We start from the raw sequence: 23,035 nt of genomic DNA, 5'->3' as shown, positions 1-23,035 counted from the left end.
CGGGGACTGTCATAGGGTGCCTGGGAGGGTAGGAAATAGGATTTTGACAGAAGTAGCAAGCACAAAGGCCTGGAGATATGGGAGGAGTTAGGTATTATAGAAACTACAAATAATTCCATTGTTATCCCATTCTTCATCTAGTATGCCCCTGTACAGATCGCACATTTTACAGGTAAGTCACAAGGTGGAAACAAACCGAGGCATGCATGGTTTAAATGTAGTCTTAAGGGAGTGCCTGGGCCCATAAGGCAGGAAACCAGTACTTTCCTGCAACGTCAGCCACCGACTAGCTCTTATCTCAAACACAGGACTTCAGTAAGTGTGCCTGTTAGCCCATTTTACCCATCAAAAACAGAGTAAAAACCTCCTACCTCCCAGGGAGTGTTTCAACCATTAACTGCCTGAAAATGCAGGAGCGCTTTGAAAACAGAAATTGCTTTTCATATATGCAAGTGCATACCAAGTATATTAAATATATATTCATATAATATAGTACGTTAAGTACATGATGATCCTCAAGTGACTTTCTAATGTAAAAGTGAAGTCAATGAGAGAGATCAGTACCTAACTTCCATATCCAAGGTTTGATCTCTTTAGTGAATGGGGACTCAGAATGGATATAACCATGTATAAGGGTGTTTTTGTTTCTTTTAACCCGAGAAAGGCACACTTAGTATTAATTGCATACATTCTTTGGGTTCTCCTTTATAGTACGTCTATTGCAAAGGACTTAAAGAATTACATTACAAGCATGAGGATTTCACATTCCAAGGCTTCTCTGTTTATGGTACTAACGAAAATCAGCTTAACATTCCCATAAGTACACATTTCTGATGGGAATTGGGAAAGTTTTCTGTACTAGAACTGAAAGAGGAAAATTAATGGACTTTGAACAATGATGAATCAGGAAAGAACAGACTGAATCTAAATTCTTTTACACTATATGATTCTATTTTCATTAAAAAAAAAAAAGATTATATTTATTTATTTGACAGAGAGAGATAGCAGGAAAGGGAACACAAGCAGGGGGAGTGAGAGAGGGAGAAGCAGACTTCCTGCTGAGCAAGGAGCCTGATACCAGACTCGATCCCAGTGTCCTGGGATCATGACCTGAGCCAAACGCAGAGGCTTAATAACGGAGCCACCCAGGTGTCCTTGCTTCTGTTTTCTTATCTGAAAGCATGACCAGTAATAATGGACTAAACCAATAACCAATAGCCAGGTTCAAAAATTAGAAGCTATGATGATGGTTGGACAACCCCGTGAATATACTGAAAAATGCTGAAAAGTATACTTAACTGGGTGAATTGTATGGTATATGAATTAAATCTCAATAAAGTCATTAAAATTTAGGGACGCCTGGGTGGCTCAGTTGGTTGGACGACTGCCTTCGGCTCAGGTCATGATCCCAGAGTCCCGGGATCGAGTCCCGCATCCGGCTCCCAGCTCCATGGGGAGTCTGCTTCGCTCTCTGACCTTCTACTTGCTCATGCTCTCTCTCACTGTCTCTCTCTCAAATAAATAAATAAAATCTTTTAAAACAAAAACAAAAACAAAACCAAAAACAAAAACAAGTCATTAAAATTTAGAAGCCAGACCTCAATCTTTATTTTACTGCCTAAACTGCCTCTCAACAGAAACAGGATAGTGAAAGGAGGTATCCTAATTGTAGAGTCACGCTACACAGCATTCTAGGTTCAAATATGTTCTAAAATGATTGCTATGTTATTATGATTACACTGAACTCGTTCTGAAGAAAAATCTTTAGCACTTTTCTTATCCACTCCATGTCTCATCTATTAAATCTTTTTTTTTTTTTTTAAATATTTTATTTATTTATTTAACAGAGATCACAAGTAGGCAGAGACGCAGGCAGTGGGGGCGGGGGAGCAGGCTCACTGCTGAGGAGAGAGCCAGATGCCGGGCTCAATCCCAGGACCCTGGGATCATGACCTAAGCTGAAGGCAGAGGCTTTAACCCACTGAGCCAGCCAGGCACCCCTCATCTATTAAATCTTAATAACAATATTGCCATGTATTAGAAGCAATTCAGTTTAGGGTCTGACACAAAGTAAGGCCCAAAGATGTTTGCTGAATTTGAATGCAGAAAAAGAATCACTGAGAAGAAAAGCAAGCCCATCTTAATTAGTCTTTAACTGAAGAGGGTTTGGCCAATTCCTTGAATTTTGAATTAGCATGTGGCATTATGTACACAGAAGGAATCCCAGGATAAAAGACAGTAAAACTCTGGTTTTAATTTCATTTCTTTCAAAAACATTTCAATTAAAATTACTTATTTTTTTTTTTAAGATTTTATTTTTAAGTCATCTCTACACCCAACATGGGGCTCAAACGTACAACCCCGAGATCAAGAGTTACACACTCCACCAACTGAGCAAGCCAGGTGCCCCCCAATGAAAATTACTTATATTAGGAGGTGGCAAAGTTTGATGCCAAAGAGATCTGATTCATTTTTTTTTTTAAAGATTTTATTTATTTATTTGACAGACAGAGATCACAAGTAGGCAGAGAGGAGAGAGAGAGAGAGGGAAGCAGGCTCCCCGCGGAGCAGAGAGCCCGATGCGGGGCTCGATCCCAGGACCCTGAGATCATGACCCGAGCCGAAGGCAGCGGCCCAACCCACTGAGCCACCCAGGCACCCCAAGAGACCTGATTCAAATCTTGTTTTTTGCTCATGTTCTTTAGCAGTATAAATGTGGGGAACTTAGTGTTTGTTCAAAAACTTATATTAAGGAGATTATTATTAGCATACAGCAAAATCCTAGCATCAAAACAGAAAAATATGGCCACCTAATTTAAAACTTTAAAAATTAATCCCATCTGCACAAGAAGACCTTTGATACCCCTATTAGAAGGAAGACAAATGGCTTGGAAGTGTTACTTAATGAAAAAAAATTAGCATATGAGGGTGCCTGGGTGGCTCAGTGGGTTAAGCCACTGCCTTCGGCTCAGGTCATGATCTCAGGGTCTTAGGATCGAGGCCCGCATCGGGCTCTCTGCTCAGCAGGGAGCCTGCTTTCCTCTCTCTCTCTCTGCCTGCCTCTGTCTACTTGTGATCTCTCTCTGTCAAATAAATAAATAAAATCTTTAAAAAAAAATTTAGCATATGAAATAGTAAAGAGCTTGATTAATTAATCTAATACATATATTTTTCACATAGGTATGAGTTCCCGACCCAATCAAATACGAACGTTCATTTTCTTTCTACTGCGTTCTATGAAAAACCGGCCAGTTTTCTTGGCCAAACTGGGCAGATTGGGTAAACACCTGAGACTGGTGAGGATCAAATCCTCAAATCCTTCAGTGAAATAAATCAAAGCTGAACAAGTTAAAGTTCATAAAGAAGTTATGAGCTATATCATCACTACCAGGAACCCTTCCTCAACATTCAATGTATATTTGAACATATGTACACACGTGTGCAGGAACATACACACATGCCACACCCAATTCAGACATGAAAAACTCCTAAAATTAAAGAAAATAAATGCTTCAGATGTAAAATGAGAGAGAAGGAATGCTTCAGTATTTTCAAACAGAGCTCTGTATGACTGATATTATATGAGTATTAACTGTTACAGATGTTATGTTACTAATTTTTTTTTAAAGTTAAAAATTCCTTATTTTTTATTCCTGGTACCACTACCACAATTTACTGGGCAATATACCTGATGTAATGAAAAGAAAACGAAGAAGAGAAAGACAAAGCTACAACAGATAAAGACCTCAGGAATGTACATCTAACTATGCAACTATGTTGCATTAATCAATGGCCATACTTTTTGCAAACTGTGGCTATGACAGTCCTGAACAAGAAGGGTTCCCTATTTAAGCTGCAGTAACTTTTCTGACTATGGATCATCGTTCCTTCTGTGGTAGATTTTTACAGTTCCTCTAATGCATTTGGGACAACTGTCTCAAAAGTAACCTGCAGCTTTCCTGACAAATCCTTGCTCTTCCCTCCTGCTAAGAACTGTAGCCCTTTTCTTCTGAAAATTTTTTAGAACCTCCTGCTACCATATCCACTGCTTCCACCACCAGATCCATAACCATCACCATAGGGACTGCCCAACCTTCTTCCACCAAAACTGCCCCCCTTCATGGGTCCATAATTTGATTGCTGTTGTCCACTATAATTTCCAAAATCATTATAGTTCCCACCACCACCATTTACCACCTCCAAAATTTCCTCCTTCATTGTAACCATCATATCCTCCACCACCACCTCCGTATCCACCTCCTTGGTTTCCATACCCTGGTCCACCACCACCATAGCCTCCTTTACTCCTGTAACCAGGACCACCACCGTAGTTGCCACCATCACCCCCAAATCCATTATATTCACCATCACCTCTTCCATAACTACCTCTGCCGCCACCACCTCCACCACCATACCCTCCTCTTGCACCAAAGTTTCCACCACGGCCAAAGTTACCACCACCTCCAAAGTTTCCTCTACGACCTGTGAAGTTGACAGACCCACTTCCTCGACCTCTTTGTGATGCAGCAGACTGCATTTCTTGTTTAGAAAGGGCCTTTTTCACTTCACAATTGTGCCCATTAATAGTGTGGTATGTCTAAACAACAATTTTATCAACTGTATCATGATCATCAAAAGTTACAAAAGCAAATCCTGTCTTTTTTCCACTCTGCCTGTCTTCCATAACTTCTATGGTTTCAATCTTGCCATACTTTTCAAAGTAGTCTCTCAAATTATATTCTTCTGTATCTTCTTTAATACCACCAACAAAAATTTTCTTCACTGTTAGATGAAGTGTCCTTCATCTAATGCTTCGCCATGCTTTACAGAATTCTCTTTAGAAACAGCTCTCTTTGGTTCCACTACACGCCCATCAACCTTGTGTGGTCGGGCACACATTGCTGCATCCACCTCTTCAACACAGGAATAAGTCCAAAACCAAAACCCCTGGAACGTTTTGTTTGGGGGTCTCTCATCACCACACAATCTGTAAGTGTACCCCATTCTTCAAAATGTTCTCTTAAACTATCATCTGTAGTTTCAAAGCTCAAACCACCAATAAATAGTTTTCTCAACTGCTCTGGTTCCTTTGGATCATGGCCCTCCTCTCCCCGGCGGCAGTGGCGGCAATGGCTGGAGTCCGGCTGGGGGCGACCGGGTGGCAGTTTTACCTCCATTTTGAGACTAGACTCGCCATTATGTTATTAATTAATACATACTGTTATGAATATTATAATTATGCAAGATACTTTAACTAATATAATTCCGTATAAAAATACAACAACTCAGTGTTACTCATTCTCAAAAAGATTTTAAGAAATTTTCTTTTATTTATTTTTTTAAGAAGGGGGGCCAGAGGAGAGGGACAGAATGTTTCAGGCTCCATGTCCACTGCAGAGCCCAAAGTGGGGCTCAATCTCATGATCCTGAGATCATGACCTAAGCCGAAATCAAGAGGTGGATCCTGGGGCGCCTGGTTGGCTCAGTGGGTTAAAAGTCTCTGCCTTCGGCTCAGGTTATGATCCTAGGGTCCTGGGATCGAGCCCCACATTGGGCTCTCTGCTCGGCGGGGAGCCTGCTTCCTCCTCTCTCTCTGCCTGCCTCTCTGCCTACTTGTGATCTCTGTCAATTAAATAAATAAATCTCAAAAAAAAAGAAAAAAAAAAAAAAAGAATTGGATACTCAACCAACTGAGCCGCCCAGGTGCCCAGAAATTTTCTTTTAAAAGTTGTTTTCTATTTTAATAAATAGAATTTTATTTCTATTTTCTCAGCCAATAGAGCATGGGACTCTCAATCTTGGGGTTATAAGTTTGAGACCCATGTTGCATGTAAAGATGAAAAATAAAGTCTTAAAAAAATAAAAATAAAAAATAATTTTCCTCTAACACTACTTTGGTCTAGATACCTCAAAAATAACTGTGAAAAAATGTTTAGGGACTTGTCCCTTGATTTTACAAACCACCTGGCTATCTAAAAGCTACTAAACAGAGGCACCTGGGTGGCTCAGTGGGTTAAAGCCTCTGCCTTTGGCTCAGGTCATGGTCCCAGGGTCCTGGGATCGAGTCCCGAGTAGGGCTCTCTGCTCAGCGGGGAGCCTGCTTCCTTATATCTCTCTCTCTCTCTGCCTGCCTCTCTGTCTACTTGTGATCTCTCTCTGTCAAATAAATAAATAAAATCTTAAAAAAAAATAAGTTGTTTTCTATTTTAATAAATAGAATTTTATTTCTATTTTCTCAGCTAATAGAGCATGGGACTCTCAATCTTGGGGTTATAAGTTTGAGACCCACGTTGCTTGTAAAGATGAAAAATAAAATCTTAAAAAAATAAAAATAAAAAATAATTTTCCTCTAACACTTCTTTGGTCTAGATACATCAAAAATAACTGAGAAAAAATATTTAGGGACTTGTCCCTTGATTTTTACAAACCACTTGGCTATCTAAAAGCTACTAAACACTTGGAAGCTAAAGACCACCTTGCTTAAGCATGTTTGGATCAAAAAAAAAAAAAAGTTTGGATCAACCAGGAAATCAAAGAAGAACTTAAATAATTCCTGGAAACCAATGAGAATGAAGACACTTTGGTCCAAAACCTATGGGATACAGTAAAGGCAGTCCTAAGGGGAAAATACATAGCCCTCTATGTATTCCAAAAAAAATTTAAAAATCCAGAATACACCAGCAATCTTTATACCTTAAAGGACTGGAGAATAAACAACAAATTAAGCCAACCCCACACATAAGAAGGGAAATAATCAAGATTAGAGCAGAGACCAATGGAGATAGAAATGAAAAGATATAGTAGAACACATCAATGAAACTAGAAGCTGGTTTTTTGGAAGAATCAATAAGATCAATAAACCACTGGCCAAACTAATCCAGAAGACAAGAGAGAAGGCCCAAATTAATAACATTATGAATGAAAAGGGAGAGATCACGACTAACACCAAGGAAATAGAAACAATCATCAGAAATTATTATCAACAGTTATATGCCAATAAGTTAAGCAACCTAGATGAAATGGATGTATTTCTGGAAACCTACAAACTTCCAAAACTGAATCAAGACGAAATTAACAACCTGAATAGACCAGTATCTAGAAATGAGATTGAAGCACTGATCATAAACCTCCCAAAAAAAACAAGAGCCCAGGACCTGATAGATTCCCTGGAGAAGTCTACCAAACATTCAAAGAAGAAATAATATCTATTCTCCTGAAGCTGTTTCAAAAAATAGAAACAGAAGGAAAACTTCCAGACTCTTTTTATGAAGCGAGCATTACCCTGATCCCCAAACCAGGCAAATATCCCACCAAAAAGGAGAATTTCAGACCAGCATCCCTGATGAATATGGATGCCAAGATTCTCAACAAGATCCTAGCTAACAGAATCCAATAGTACATTAAAAACATTATCCATCATGACCAGGTGGGATTTATCCATGGGATGAGAGGGTGGTTCAACATTCACAAATCAATCAATGTGACAGAACAAATCAGTAAGAGAAGAGAGAAGAACCACATGGTCCTCTCAATTGATGCAGAAAAAGCATTTGACAAGATATAGCACTCATTCCTGATTAAAATTATTCAAAGTACAGGGATAGCGAGAACATTCCTCAACTTCATAAAATCCATTTCTGAAAAACCCAGAGTGAATATCATCCTCAAAGAGGAAAAGCAGACAGCCTTCTCTTTTGGAGATCAGAAACATGACAAGGATGCCCACTCTCACCACTCTTGTTCAACATAGTACTAGAAGTCCTAGCAACAGCAATCAGACAACAAAAAGAAATAAAAGGTATTCAAATTGGCAAAGAAGAAGTCAAACTCTCTCTCTTCGCAGATGACATAACACTTTCTATGGAAAACCCAAAAGACTCCACCCCCAAACTACTAGAACTCATTCAGCAATTCAGTAATCTGGCAGGGTACAAAATCAATGTACAGAAATCAGTTGCTTTCTTATACACTAACAATGAAAATAGAGATAGGGAAATTACAGAATCGATTCCATTTACTATAGCACCAAGAACCATAAGATACTTGGGAATAAATCTAACCAAAGAGGTAAAGGATCTGTACTCAAGGAACTACAGAACACTCATGAAAGAAACCGAAGAAGACACAAAAAGATGGAAGACCATTCCATGCTCATGGACTGGAAAAATAAACATAGTTACAATGTCTATACTGCCCAGAGCAATCTATACTTTCAATGACATCCTGATCAAAATTCCACCAGTATTTTTCAAAGAGCTGGAAAAAACAATCCTAAAATTTGTATGGAATCAGAAGAGACCCCGAATTGCTAAGGAAATATTGAAAAGGAAAAATAAAACTGGGGGCATCATGCTGCCTGATTTCAAGCTTTACTACAAAGCTGTGATCACCAAGTGAGCATGGTACTGGCACAAAAACAGACACATAGACCAGTGGAACAGAGTAGCAAGCCCAGATATGGACCCTCAACTTTATGGTCAAATAATCTTCGACAAAGCAAGAAAAAATATACAGTGGAAAAAAGTCTCTTCAAAAAGTAGTGTTGGGAAAATTGGATGGCTATGTGTAGAAGAATGAAACTTGACCATTCTCTATACCATACACAAAGATAAACTCGAAATGGATAAAAGACCTAAATGTGAGGCAGGAATCTATCAAAATCCTAGAGAACATAGGCAGTAACCTCCATCGGCCACAGCAACTTCTTTCAAGACAAGTCTCCAAAGGCAAAGGAAACAAAAGCAAAAATGAACCTTTGGGATTTCATCGAGATCAAAAGCTTCTGCATAGCAAAGGAAACAGTCAACAAAACAAAGAGGAAACCCACAGAATGGGAGAAGATATTTGCAAATGACACTACAGACAAAGGGCTGATATCCAGGATCTATAAAGAACTCCTCAAACTCAACACACACAAAACAGATAATCATGTCAAAAAATGGGCAGAAGATATGAACAGACACTTATCCAAAGAAGACATGCAAATGGCTAATGGACACGTGAAAAAATGTTCATCACCAGCCATCAGTGAGATTCAAATCAAAACCACATTGAGATACCACCTTACACCAGTCAGAATGGCCAAAATTAACAGGACAGGAAACAACAAGTGTTGGAGAGGTTATATAGAAAGGGGAACCCTTTTACACTGATGGAGGGAATGCAAGTTGGTGCAGCCACTTTGGAAAAGAGTGTGGAGATTCCTTAAGAAATTAAGAATAGAGCTTCCCCATGACCCTGCAATTGCAGTACTGGGTATTTACCCCAAAGGCACTGATGTAGTGAAAAGAAGGGCTATCTGTACTCCAAAGTTCATAGCAGTAACGGCCACAGTCAGCAAACTGTGGGAAGAACCAAGATGCCCTTCAACGGACGAATGGATAAAGAAGATATGATCCATTTTTACAATGGAGTATTATACCTCCATCAGAAAGGATGAATACCAAACTTTTGTATCAACATGGATGGGACTGGAGGAGATTATGCTGAGTGAAACCAGTCAAGCGAGAGAGTCAATTATCATATGGTTTCACTTATTGTAGAGCATAAGGAATAACACCGAGGACATTGGGAGATGGAGAGAAGTGAGCTGGGAGGAGTTGGGGGAAATTGGAGGGGGAGACAAACCGTGAGATAATGTGGACTCTGAGAAATAAACTGAGGGCTTGGGAGGGGAGGGGAGTGGGGGGGGTTGGGTGAGCCTGGTGGTGGGTATTAAGGACACGTATTGCATGGAGCACTGGGTGTGGTGCATAAACAATGAAATCTGGAACACCGAAAAGAAAAAAAAAAAAGGACCTTAAGAAAAATAAAGAACTAAAACCTACTAAGATCAGATTTCACAAAATCCACCCATTTTGCTACCTCCAAAAGCTTTTTTTTTTTTAAAGTGGGGGAGGGGCAGAGTGATCTCCTAACCCTGAGGTTACAGCCAAAATGAAGATCCAGACTTTTAACTAACTGGGCTACCCAGGTACCCTTCCAAAAGCTTTTTATGAATCCACTTAACATCTGAAAGAAAAGGACTTGAGAAAATCCAGAATTTGTGAGCTACAAAAACCAAGTATATTTTAGTACCTACTTGGACTTTCTCTTTAGAACAGTGCTATTCACAGAGAAAATCCACTTCAAAGTTAAGGAATAGAATTCTCGATACATTTTAGAAAATCTAAGACAAAATATCTCAGGAATTAACAAAAATATTTTAATATACCATTGTGTATTTCCTTGCCTTTTCTACTAGCTTTTAATTCTAAAAGTCAAGGCCCATGTTTGAAAGCTAGAAAATGAGATCTCATTCACGGAACAAAAGAACGTCTAAATCAATGGTTTCCACATTTCATTTCGTGCAAACATTAGAGTTTTCTTTCACAAATTATCACTAGCATTGCCTTGACCAGGAACTCAGGCCAAGAGAACTGCACAAATACTTCAGTACCTACAGGCATCGCTTAGGCACCTTCTACTAGAAACTGCATTTCATTCAACAAACATTTACAGGGTGCTAGGTACAGGAGCTGGGGATAAAAAGGGAAATAATAAGAAGAAAAATTAGTAGCTGTCCCCACTGAAAAAGAAGCCTAGAGGAAGCACAAACAGAGAAAGAGGTATGGAGATGGTCTGATCAGCTCTGCAAAAGGGGCCCTAATAAAGGCTCCAGAGAAAGCCATCCCAGGCTCAGAGAGAAATGTCTGCTCAAAGTCTTCTAATCCTAACTTCGTCCAGTTTATGAGGCAGCCAGTGGGATTGTTAAGGGTAGTTATATTTGCATTTCTAAATTCTTCCCACCTGTAAGAAAAGACATCTTAGGCCCAAACTGACCATTTTCTTTTCAAGTTTACTCACCTTTAATATTGCTACTCCCGAGTATGACTGCACACACCTGAGACTGGGCAAAGGAAAGTGAGCCAGAATGGAGATATCTGACCCCCGGGTCAGGACCTTTCCATGATCCCGGGAAGTCTTGCCACATTCTGTTCCAGTTGTCTTTGTGACAGAAAGGCCCTCTCGTCACAAAACCATGGGATCTGCTCTGGATACAGACAGCTGGGAACCTACCAGTCCTTGTTCCTGATTTAGTCCAGGTTGCTAGAAAGCACCTGAGTGCCTTGCCTGGTGTTCATCTTACTAACCCTGAGAAAACTTCTCAAAGTTAGTAAAAGATACTCAGCTTTGGCTATCCCATACCCTGGACATGTAATTCATGAGGCTACTTGGTGGTTCATTAAAACAGCCCAGCCATTAGGACTAGAAATGAGCACAGTCGCAGACCACGGCTGCTCATGGCCCTTGTTCCACTGGGAGTTCCATCAATCTGTCGGGCTCCTCTCCCTCCACCTAGGTTTGAATTTCCACCCTAAAGGAGGTGAGTTTCTTTTATCTGCATGTACCCAGAGCATGACACAGGAAAAAAAGAAAAAGAAAAACAAAAATGTAATAAAGGTCTGAACCAGACCAGAACAAATCCTGGTGACCTGTAACAGCATTCTAGGAGCGGGCGTAGAAGGCACTGAACCTGCGAGCCAAACGCTGTCGCTGTTCATTACAGCGATAGCTGAGGTCACTGTTAATTGTGCCAGAGTTTAAAAGGATCAGCTCTGACACGAATTCTTCACTGTCCAGATGGACAGTACCATACAACTCTTTTTAACAGGTTATTCTAAAGGTGACTCACAGGGACAGACCCTCTGCAGGCAATTTGGCTTAGAAGTCAATATTCTACGGGAACACAAAAAGACAAAGGTACGTGTGGGCACACCCTCACCAGGAGAGAAGACCAAGGTCTGATTCTTGATTCCAGGCAGGTGATAAGGCAGTGTGAACTCCTGAACTGAGGCAAAAGAGCCTCATTTTCGCATATAGCCAAGCAATATAAAAAGATAAGCAGGAAGGAGCTCCAGAGAGGCAGACTCCGGGAGACAAGGAAGCTGCCGGAACCTCAGACGTTAGTTTTCCTTGTCCTCATGGTGTTTTCTGCCCTTTCGCACACGTACTGGATGCCGAGGTTCTAACTGCCTCTAACTGCGGGTGCACAGCTTGCTGGAGTCCATAAACACTTAAATCAGAATACCGTACCAAAGTGCTGAGTCAGTACTCAGAGCCCTGGGAAGTGCTCAGTGAAAGCTGCTGTCGTTATTCACTGTGTTGTAGAAGGCATTTTATATAAAGAGCTCTATAAAAATTCTTTACTACCAGATACGAAGACGAGAGTTTGCCTCTCACAACGTACTGATATAAGAGCAATGGAATCTGGGTATTCTTCACTTAGCTGTAGCTTCCAAGAAAGCCAGCTACATTTTTAAAAGGCATTATAAGCATTAACCCTTAACCTGAATCTTTGTTTACTTATTCACTCCCTCAACCCTCCATCCATGAAACATATCTGTGTACTCAAGTGTTAACATGATGCAAATTCCTGGAGAAACTCTGGTGGGCAAAGACATGTTTCCTTTCTCATGGAGTGCACAGTCTAGGAGAGAGAACTATTCATGACTGAAGATGTAAAACGGTCAACCGAGAAGCGCTACCAAGAAGAGGACCACTCAGGAAGATTTTACTTTGCAGGGAGAGCAGCATAAGCTTCAGGAACCCTTGCTGTCACAGGACCCTTTCAAGGCCCAGCTTCTACATTTAATGCCTCTAACTCTGTGTTCTTTTCCTAAAAGAGAGCTCCCCCATGTCAGGATACGGGAAGATTTTGACCTTCCTCTGCTTGCACGCATCATGAAGGCAGATAACAGCGGCTTTTCCTCCAGGTAGCAAGATCAGGGAAGAAGTTCCAACTGGGGCGGGGTGTGAAGAAAGAGTGCAGAGGGGCTGGGCCAGAAGGTCCAAAGGTCCTGCTGTTGTAGAGAGACAGTGAGGAAAGAGCATGTGAGGAATGGAAGGGTCCCCAGTCTGGAGCTCAGGGAGGAAGAGCATGTGGTGTGAGGGGATGTGGTCCTGTGAGCCACATGGAAGTTTCTGATGTCACAGAACTCAGGGCAGCAGGGAGCCACCGATGTGTTTGGAGCTTGAGATGGGAGGCACGTGACAAGTGGGGGGGGATGTCTCTTCCAAGATCACCATGGGCGGGAGGACACTAGTGAGGTAAGATGGGAGATTAGGAGAGCAGCTACTGATTATTCTGGTTATTCTGGGCAAGAGATGAAGGTGAAGACTGGGCTCTGAGTGGAGAAGGGAGGGAACAGGTAACATGGAGGATTTAGGAACTAAAAGGCCTAAGAACTAACAACCAGACTTAATGGACTGGATGAGGAAGGTGAAGGAGAGAAAGGTGTCAAGAGATAACCCCCCAGTTTCTTTTAATTCTCTACTTTATCGGTTCATACTCTTGTTCTTTTATGTCCATTTACAGGATTTCATTGTAACTGAATCTTTTTTCCTAAGCCCTTCAAATCCTTCCCCCATACCCCGCACACACATCTTCCAGAATTCTTATACCATTTCCCCCCCGAAACCCTTTTAAAAAGCAGATTATATATAATAATCTTTTTATTAGATTATAATATATAATCTTTATAAATTACATATATATATCTTTATATATTATTATATATAATAATCTGCTTTTTAAAAGGGTTTTGGGGGAAAAAGGAAAAAAAGGAAAAGAAGCATAAGTCCTCACATGTTAGGGCATGAAATCTATAAGCTTAAGATAGTTTGAAAAACATGACTTTAGTATTATCAACACATAAATGATGGGTAACTTTCTTTTTACAGCACTTCTGGGGTGAAGCACAATTTAAAAACACAAACAGGGTGCCTGGGTGGCTCAGTGGGTTAAGCCTCTGCCTTCAGCTCAGATCAGGGTCTCAGTGTCCTGGGGTTGAGCCCCCACATCGGGCTCTCTGCTCAGCAGGGAGCCTCCCCCCACCCACCTCTCTGCCTGCCTCTCTGCCTACTTGTGATCCCTGTCAAATAAATTAATTAAATCTTAAAAAAAAAAAACCCAAACAGTTCCGCTTTCATCCATACTTAGAGAATGCATACATATGATGCATTGCACAGTACAATATCATATGCAATATAATCAAAAGAAAGCTGGCAGATAACACTGTAAGAATCCTATACACAGTCAAAGTCTGTGATTTTTCATGCTAATAAAACCTGGTTTCTGGAATAAACTAACATGGAAACTAGTGAAAAACCAAACCTTAGATCTTTCAGGGGAGACAGGGAAAGGCAGTATAGTTTTGTTCTTTCCTACATTTTCTTTAGGTATAAAAATGAGTTTATATTTTATAGGTACAAAATAGCCAAGCAGTAGGGCAGCAGTGAAGATGGGGCAAAGATATAAGGGGTAACAGTATGAGAATACAATGAAATTCTTTAAAGCTATACAAAAATAACATAAAAATGGCATAATTTATGCACAAATAATCTAGAGTCTCCTTTTACTGAGCTAATAATTTAAAACAGAACTTTAATTCTTACATGTTGGTAGCATAATGGATAAGAAAGTGGCTTAGGAAGTTGGCCTGCCTGAGTTTCCAACCCATCTCCACCTCTTAACACTTTATCTGTAAAATGGACACACAATTAATATCTCACATCACTAGCTATGTAAACTTGGGCCTTCATTGTCCTCATCCGTGGAGCGGGGATAAAACACCACTGTGACAGGATACACAAGACATCCAGTGTAACGCTGAACACACAGCAGGAATGCTCAGCACATGTTCCTATACCAATCTCTCTCCAAAACTGGCTCGAGATGTCCAGAAAAAATTAAGGAAGGTGGGAGCCACTAAAGAAAACCCGGAAGAAGAAGGTGGTAATGGAGAGAAAAAAGAATCATCAAGGATTTGGGTGGGGAGGGGAACAGTGAAGAAAAAAGAGAACAGGATAAAACCCAAAACAACAAGATAAGGAGGAGGGAACTTCAAGGTAATAAAGGTATAAATCAAATACCATGAAGATGAAAAACAATCAAAACTCTTAAAAGTCATTAATGACAGTTGACAAAATAATCTCTATTAAAGTGGAATTCATTATTGATAAGCTGCTTCTTGGAACATTACAGGAAGATCCTTGAATTTAGGGGCGCCTGGGTGGCTCAGTGGGTTGAGCCTCTGCCTTCAGCTCAGGTCATGATCTCAGGGTCCTGGGATCGAGTCCCACATTGGGCTCTCTGCTCGGCAGGGAGCCTGCTTCCTCCTCTCTCTCTCTCTGCTTGCCTCTCTACCTACTTGTGATCTCTGTCAAATAAATAAGATCTTTAAAAAAAAAAAATACAAAAACAAACAAAAAAATCCCGAGGTCATCATGCTTAGCTGCCAAGGGCAGGTGTTGTGAGAACTACTGAGCTGCTCAGATGAGAGGCTTCCTCAAATGGACCGTGTTAGGAGCCTGGTTCTTCTCTAAAAAAAGAAAAAAAAAAAAAAGATCCTTGAATTTAAAAAACGGGGTATTTACTTTCTGACAAAGCATGATTATCGATTCAACCCTGAAAAAATGATTCAAGATACCATTTTTGAAAAAAAAAAAAAAAAAAAGTGTTACATACACAAGTGCCAACGTATTTATTTAAGCATCTGCTATTTTAACTGTAGAGATCATTAACAGTGTTCCTCAACCCATGTCACGGTCCACAGAGAAAAGGGCATTTTTACAAGCCCTTGGGCAAACTGAAGAGATGTGAACACAATCAGGCCCTGATTTCAGCCATCTGGTACCCATCCCTGGCACAGACTGGGAATTCCACACTGAAGTTTAAGATATTGGATGTAAATGAAGATCTAAAATATTCTAAGTGATAGAATTTATCCATCTGAGATGTGATCATTTTTGGAGTGATTAAATTTTATTTTCCTTTCTTCCTCGTGAGCCAAAACCCCAGTAAAAACAGATCATTATAACCAAGAAACACTTTGCTCATTTGTGTCATTTTACATGCAACACATCAGAACTCTAATAATGACGATGTGTACTGTTTTGCAGGATCAGAATCATTAGGTCGATGCTGCTAATGCTAAGACAGAGGGTGGCTGTTTAATCACCCACCGATTCATTGTCAAGCAATGCATTCCGTGTGAAGGCAGGAAGGATCTGTAGTTGAAGATAACTTATCTGGCCCATCCTAGACTTCAGGAAACATTTACTGTCCAAGAAGGCATCGGGCTCACCTCTTGACACATTATCAGCAAATATTTGGCTTAGGTAGCTCAGTAGGGGCTGAGAATAATACATAATAGGAGCAAGATACATACAGCCCAGCCCTTGCCCACCCACAGCTTCAAGTTCTGCCCGTACTCACTTTACGTACTCTGGAAAAGATGACGTATGAACCACTACCACTATTCTGCCCAGAATTACTTACAGTAAACAGTCCGAACCCATCCTAATCTAAAATGACAACAAAATAAGTATATGACTGTTAGGAAATCTGTGAGAGCTGAGACCAATAAAAGTGAAAACACAGTTCACCTTCTGAACTGGAAAACCTTGGAGAGTGACAAGTGCTAAACAAAAGGGGAAGCCAGGATGGGGTAGAACTGGGACTCTCCGTGAAAACCAGGACTTATTGTCACCCTTAGAGCCCACATGAGCTAGAAATATTTGAGGCCATCATGCAAGGCTGATGTGTAAACACAAGTCTTGATTTTTTTTTTTAAAGACAAATAATCTGCAGACATATCCTATCCTATCCTATCCTATCCTTCCTCCCTCTCTCCTTCCCTCCCTGCGGTCCTTCTTTTTTATTCCTTTCTTTCTTTCCTTTTCTCTTTTTCAAGATTTTATTTGATAGAGAGAGAGAGAGCGAGCACAAGCAGGGGGAGCAGCACGCAGAAGGAGAAGCAGGCTCCCCGCTGAGCAAGAAGCCCGATGCGGGACTCAATCCCAGGACACTGCGGTCATGACCTAAGCCGAAGGCAGATGCTTCACCCACTGAGCCACCCAGGTGCCACTTCCCAGTTTCACTTTTAATCAACATACTTTTTTCTTCCTGTGATAAAGGCAAGTAAGTATCCTCCAGATACCATTCTCCCTTTCTCGTTTTTGGTAACAGACATCTGCTACCATCACCACTCAGTTGAGCTGGGTAGAGACTGTTGGCCCAGCTAGAGGTAATATTTCCTAGCTGTATTTGCAACCAGGTATGGCCCTGTAACTTAGCTGGGCAAATAGGATGTGAGAGGCGATTGCTCACTTCCTGGTAAGCTCCATAAAGACAAATCTACCTACTCTGGCCTTCCTTTTTCCTTTTTCCTGCTGACTAGAAAATGGGGAAGAAGGCCCAACCTCAGAAGCCACGTGCGAGGCACAACAAAGCAATCCTGCAGCCACAGGCTGCTCGCATCAGGATTGCTGTGTGAGAAGGAAACGCTTTATAAGGCATTCTATTAACAGCAGTTCAGCTGGTTCCAAAATTAATAAAATTCAGAACTACTCAAAAACGCCTCTTAAATACAAGGATCCAGAAACAGAAAGATTTGGATAGACTTATTTGTGAGTACTTCTTTGTGGTTTCCGGGAACAGAAAAGAGGGGAGGCTTTTCCAAGAGGAGGGCTCAGGGAAAGCACGACACCATCAGATCCAAGTTAGAAAAAGGGCAATAAGGAACCCTTGAAAGGTTGGAACGGGGAAGTGGGCGATGAGATCAGCACTCTGACTTAGAAAGAATCCTATCCAGAGTATGGAAGTGGGACTGGAGGTAGGAAAGGCTGGAGGAGGGGAAGCAAGTGTCAAATTTACACTGGACAAGGTGACTTCCGGGTAAATTCAGTATTTCAGCTTGAATAGCTAGGACCTGTGTGTAATACATTCAAGCAGAGATTACTAGGAATCACTTGACCTAAATCTCAGGGGAGGGATCCAAAATGGAATTATTCACTTGTGACTAATCAGCATATGGAAGATGAGAGTACCCACGGGGAGTACCTATGGAGAAAAAGGTCAAGGACTTCTGGGGCTCTCTACCATTTAGGAAACAAGTGGGAGAAAAGGATTCAGTGAGGGTGTGTGGGTCTATGTGAGTGGTAGTCAGAGAGAGGTAGAAAACTGTTCTGGAAGCCAAAGGGAGCAAGTCAAGGAGGTTAAGGTAAAGACTGACTGCTGGGTCAGGCAGTTCAGGGCCTGAGCACTGTCCACAAATCAGTATGACTCACGGAGGGTGAGGAGTAAGTGGGAAAGGGAATGTCTGCTTCTTGAACGTCAGCTGGGGAGAAAAACAAAAGGCTGGGACAACAGCAAGAAGGGTAAACAGGTTAGATGGAAGGGTTTACTTTTTAGGATGGGAAAACGTAGGCAGAGAGTTAGATGTTAAAAAGAACAGGGTGACGAATGTTTATAGCAGCAATGTCCACAACAGCCAAACTATGGAAAGAACCTAGATGCCCATCAACAGATGAATGGATAAAGAAGATGTGGTATATGTACACACACACACACACACACACACACACACACACAGGAATACTATGCAGCCATCAAAAGAAATGAAATCTTGCCTTTTGCAATGACGTAGATAAAACTAGAGGGTATTATGCTGAGCGAAATAAGTCGATCAGAGAAAGCAATTATCATATGATCTCCCTGATATGAAGAATTTGAGAGGCAACATGGGGGGTTAGGGGGTAGAGAAGGAAAAAATGAAACAAGATGGGATCGGGAGGGAGACAAACCATAAGAGACTCTTAATCCCACAAAACAAACTGAGGGTTGTGGGGGGATGGAGAGGTATGGAGAGGGTGGCTGGGTTATGGACACTGGGGAGGGTATGTGCTATGGTGAGTGCTGTGAAGTGTGTAAACCTGACGATTCACATACCTGTATCCCTGGGACTAATAATACATTACATGTTAATAAAAAATGAATTAAAAGAAATAAGAACAGTGTGAGACGGTACAGAGATTTTTTTTATATGGTTGTCTTATTAGGAACATCAAGTTAAAACAGATACAGTAAACACATTTCTACAAGGAGCTCTAGCTCAAGTATGTAGCATGCTGTTATGACTAAATAAAGATATCAAGATTAAAGAATTCATAATTCCACAGAAATTCTTAAACAAACAGAGTTTGAACCTATATTGTTTGCTTTTCTCTCCCGTAAGTCAGTAAACATTAACCTTGCTATCCACCATATATTACTTATCAAGATGGAAAACTTTAAGGATTCCTTTCTGGGGAAAGTCAAAAGAGGAAAAACAACAACAACAAAAGAATTCCACTACTCCTATAACTTTGGAAAGAAAACACAGCATCCGGACATAAGAGCAAGTAGCTCTGTGTACATTCAAGGCATCTAAACAGTATCAGGCACCCTCGTGCACTGAAACTCCCTGCTAAGGTCAGGCTTAGATTAAAAGAACTCAAGTCAGACTACACTGAAAAGTGGAAGGTGGTTAAAGAAATATTTATTATTCCTAAGGAGAGTGTTAGTGACCTAAATCAGATTGATTTACTTCTCATTTCCTTGTCCGCAGTATGGAGGGGAAGGGAGGGTGAGAAGGAGGTGGGGGGTGCTTCTGGAGTCTGGGAGTGATCAGCTTGGCCATGAGACACTGTCACAGAACACAGAGACCACGGCACACGTACGGGAGACAGGAGGAAAACCCTGATACAGAATCAACACACACTTGAGCTCATGAAATTGTCACACTTCCCACCGCGGCCCCCCTTGCCCTCCAAGCAGTGACATTCCTGTTCTAGTTTTTTGGAGAAAAAACTGAGGTTTAGAAAGTTTGCAATGACCAAGATCATGCAGCTAAAATTCAAACCCAGATCTCACTGACCCCACCCAAGTCCAGACCTGTACCCCTTGAGCTTGTTTTAGAAATTAGCTCTAAGTCAATTAAAATCTCCCCCCAGGGGCACTCGGGCGGCTCAGTCCGTTAAGTGGCTGCCTCTAGCTCAGGTCATGATCACAGGGTCCTGGGATGGTGCCACACATCGGGCTCCCTGCTCAGTGGGGAGCCTGTTTCTCCCTCTGCTTGTGCTCTCTCTTTCTCTCTCAAATAAATTAATAAAATCTAAAAAAAAAATTTCCTCCCAAATTTATGAATTATTGGAAGGAATGCTTGAGTAAAGGAGACACAACCCCAGTAGTCAAAGGCTGCCTCAGGACACACGGAGCAAAGTCTGAAAAGTGAAATGACAATTTACTACCCAACTGCCATTTAATAACAGGATTACCTCATGTCTTTATCATCATCTCAGCTTTTAAAACCATTTGCATGGATTCTGACTAATCTGATCCTTACTAATTGCTAGGAGACAAGGAAATAGTGTTAGCTTCATTTTTTAGCCAAGAAACGGCTGCAATAAGGCAGTGGTCATCTGAGACTGGAAGTGGAGATCTCTGGAACTGTCCAGCGGCCAGTGGCATACATACTAGAACAGGCTCCCACACAGGTGACGGTCTCACAATTTTACACATCTTCAGAAGAAGTGGTTAACAACGTCAGACCAAATGGTCTCTGTAAACCCTTCTTGAAATGCAGCTTATGAAGCTTTCCTTTTTATTCTGAATTCATTTACTATAAACTGTAACTCTACTTCTTTAAGAGTAAAGAACTCACTTGGGCCAGCCAGTTCTTGGTGCAAAATCCGTAATGATGACCCAGTGTGAACAGAGTACTGCTACAGCTGTGACTGTAGGAATACTACAGGAAGGGTAAGGGACTTCAATCAGAGCTAACATTCTTACTCGGTAGGGGGGACTGCCTGCATTTACTATATTCTTATAATTCTACTTTGCTAAATAAAAATTTCCTTTAGTGCTTCTGGAAAAATGCACTGTTGGCGCCCCTATGACATCCTCAGTCACTTATATTGGGCAATGAAAAAAACTGGTATTATAGAAAATATTTCTACCTATTACTTTTAACTCAATGAGAACACAATCAAACCCAGCAAGTGACATCCTAATAATCTACACCAAGTGGCTACTTTCCATAAACTACGGCGCACTTTCCATAAACTACGGCGCATGAGCAAGAAGTATGTTTCTTAGATAACTTGGGTCTTTATTCACTAATAACACAACCACTAGAAGAAAAACCACACCCGACTGCACAGGCATATCTGAGAGATGCTAATATCACCCATCCAAATTACAGGCCTCCTCTGAATTGAACACCACCCTCAATCTCACGGAGGGCTTCCTGCTCAGTAAAATCTGCCTTAATTGGTTTTCTTTCTGTTGTTGCTGTTGAAAAACAGAGAGAGTGAGCCAGCCCAGGCAGCATCATGGGAATTTCACACACACACACACACACACACACACACACACACACAAACACACCCACACCCACACCCTTTAAAGACCAAGTGAATACATCTAGTTTTTACGGAAATACTAGTAACAAGGAACAGGTTGAGGGTATTTTCCACTGGTTTAAAAATAAAGCATTCTACCCTTAAAAAAAAAAAAATCTTAGAATTATAGAAACAGGAAGCAGCAGCTGGATTTATCATCCTTCATTTCCTCTGAGAGTCAGAGTAAGGAACTCCCCATCGAGACAAAAGCCACAGAGGGGCAGCCTCCGCCTGCTCCCCCGCACGACCACATGCAGGGGCTGCCTGTCAGAACTCTGGTTGGCCACTTCAAACTCCCAACTGCTCACTGTATCTTCGAAAGCTTTCCATGGCTAGGCCCTACATTTCGACACAATGAAAAATATGACCAGAATGGAAATACACATACGTAATGTCCCCGTGCTAGAAGAGCCCAGCTCTCCCTCTCCCTCAGGTCTCTCTACAGGGCCCGCTCCCTGAAGGCCTCCACAGCCTCGTTCTGGTGGCTTGTGCAGGCTCAGATGCCCTCAGCCACGTGTGGCTGTGGCTGACATTCTCTCATGTGTGAAACGGCAACAAGACCACCCAATTTCACACGGTAGTAATGGGCGGTCCATGGGATGATGAATGCCTCAATACCCTGCAAATCACACATCAATCACAACACCCAGAGTAACAGCCACATTACATGCTCGGAGAAGGGGTGTTACCAGTTCCAAAGCTTTCACAAATAGTATCTTCTCGTTTGATCCTCAAAACGACGCCATGGCTTAGGTGGCGGTGGCGGCAGCCGCATCCGCACTGACACAGTTATTAGTAGGGTTTTGTAAGCGAGCTAGCCGAGAAGCGCATAATAGGAAAACTGCATCTTAACTCCTTAGCAGCATCCAGATCACTGGAACAAATTTCTGGCAGTACATGAGAGGTAAGCACTAAGGCTGGGAGTTACGAAAGCTGTTCCCATTTCAGGTCTGCTACCCTGGGCAAGTCCCTTAACCTCTCCAGGCAACATGATTCATCCATCTGTCACCAGGCTGGTGGGAGACAAAAATAAAAGGAGACCTGATTCCAGCTCTTCAAGAACTCACTGGGAGGCAAGGGTGGGGGATGGAAAGAAGTGACACATAAACAGATTAATTATAAAATGGTATTTACTTAAAATATGGAGTTGGACAAAGTGCCTTGGGATCACAAAGCAGGAAATGACTAACTTTGGGGGACTCATGGAAGAATTCCTCTCATTTGTAAACTGGGAAAAGAAGGAAATCAGACTACACATTTACCCATGTCTCTTTTGGGGCTAAAGCTCTCAGAAAACTAGGCTGAGAGAGATCACTGGCACTATCAATACGCAGCACAAGGACTCTTATACACCTGTTTGTCTCCCAACACATCATTTAAAAAATAATGATGGTCTTTTATGTGCTAGAAAAATGTACTTCAGAAATCTCTGAGCAACAAGATTTTTCAGAATATTACTCAAATAGGGGCACCTGGGTGGCTCAGTTGGTTAAGCATCTGCCTTCAGCTCAGGTCATGATCTTGGAGTCCCAGGACAGCCCCACATCAGGCTCCTTGTTCAGCGGGGAGTCTGCTTCTCCCTCTGACCTCTTCCCCTCATGCTCTCTCTCTCTCAAATAAATATATAAAATCTTAAAAAAAAAAAAGAATATTACTCAAATACAAATCATACTTGGAAGTTCATTTATGTCTATGGGAGCTGGGTCTATAGTTAGCCCTATTCGTACTAATGACAGAACTTAGATCCTAGAACCAGATTATCTGGGTTAAA

At 41.4% G+C, this 23,035-nt stretch overlaps 1 protein-coding gene and 1 pseudogene across 17 annotated transcripts in view; both read right to left on the bottom strand.

Moving 5' to 3' along the window:
- LRRC8D (leucine rich repeat containing 8 VRAC subunit D) overlaps positions 1 to 23,035 on the bottom strand; it is a 123,320-nt gene that overhangs the window by 9,162 nt on the left and 91,123 nt on the right. The gene's annotated exons all lie outside the window — the stretch shown is intronic.
- LOC309843287 (heterogeneous nuclear ribonucleoprotein A3 pseudogene) lies at positions 3,804 to 5,189 on the bottom strand (annotated as a pseudogene). Its single transcript has one exon. The product of its transcript is annotated as a heterogeneous nuclear ribonucleoprotein A3 pseudogene (transcript).

The sequence above is a fragment of the Mustela nivalis genome, assembly GCF_964662115.1.
Source record: "Mustela nivalis genome assembly, chromosome: 10".
Classification (NCBI taxonomy): Eukaryota; Metazoa; Chordata; class Mammalia; order Carnivora; family Mustelidae; genus Mustela; species Mustela nivalis.
The sequence above is the reverse complement of the archived record's forward strand: the minus strand, read 5'-3'. Positions and strand labels throughout refer to the sequence as shown.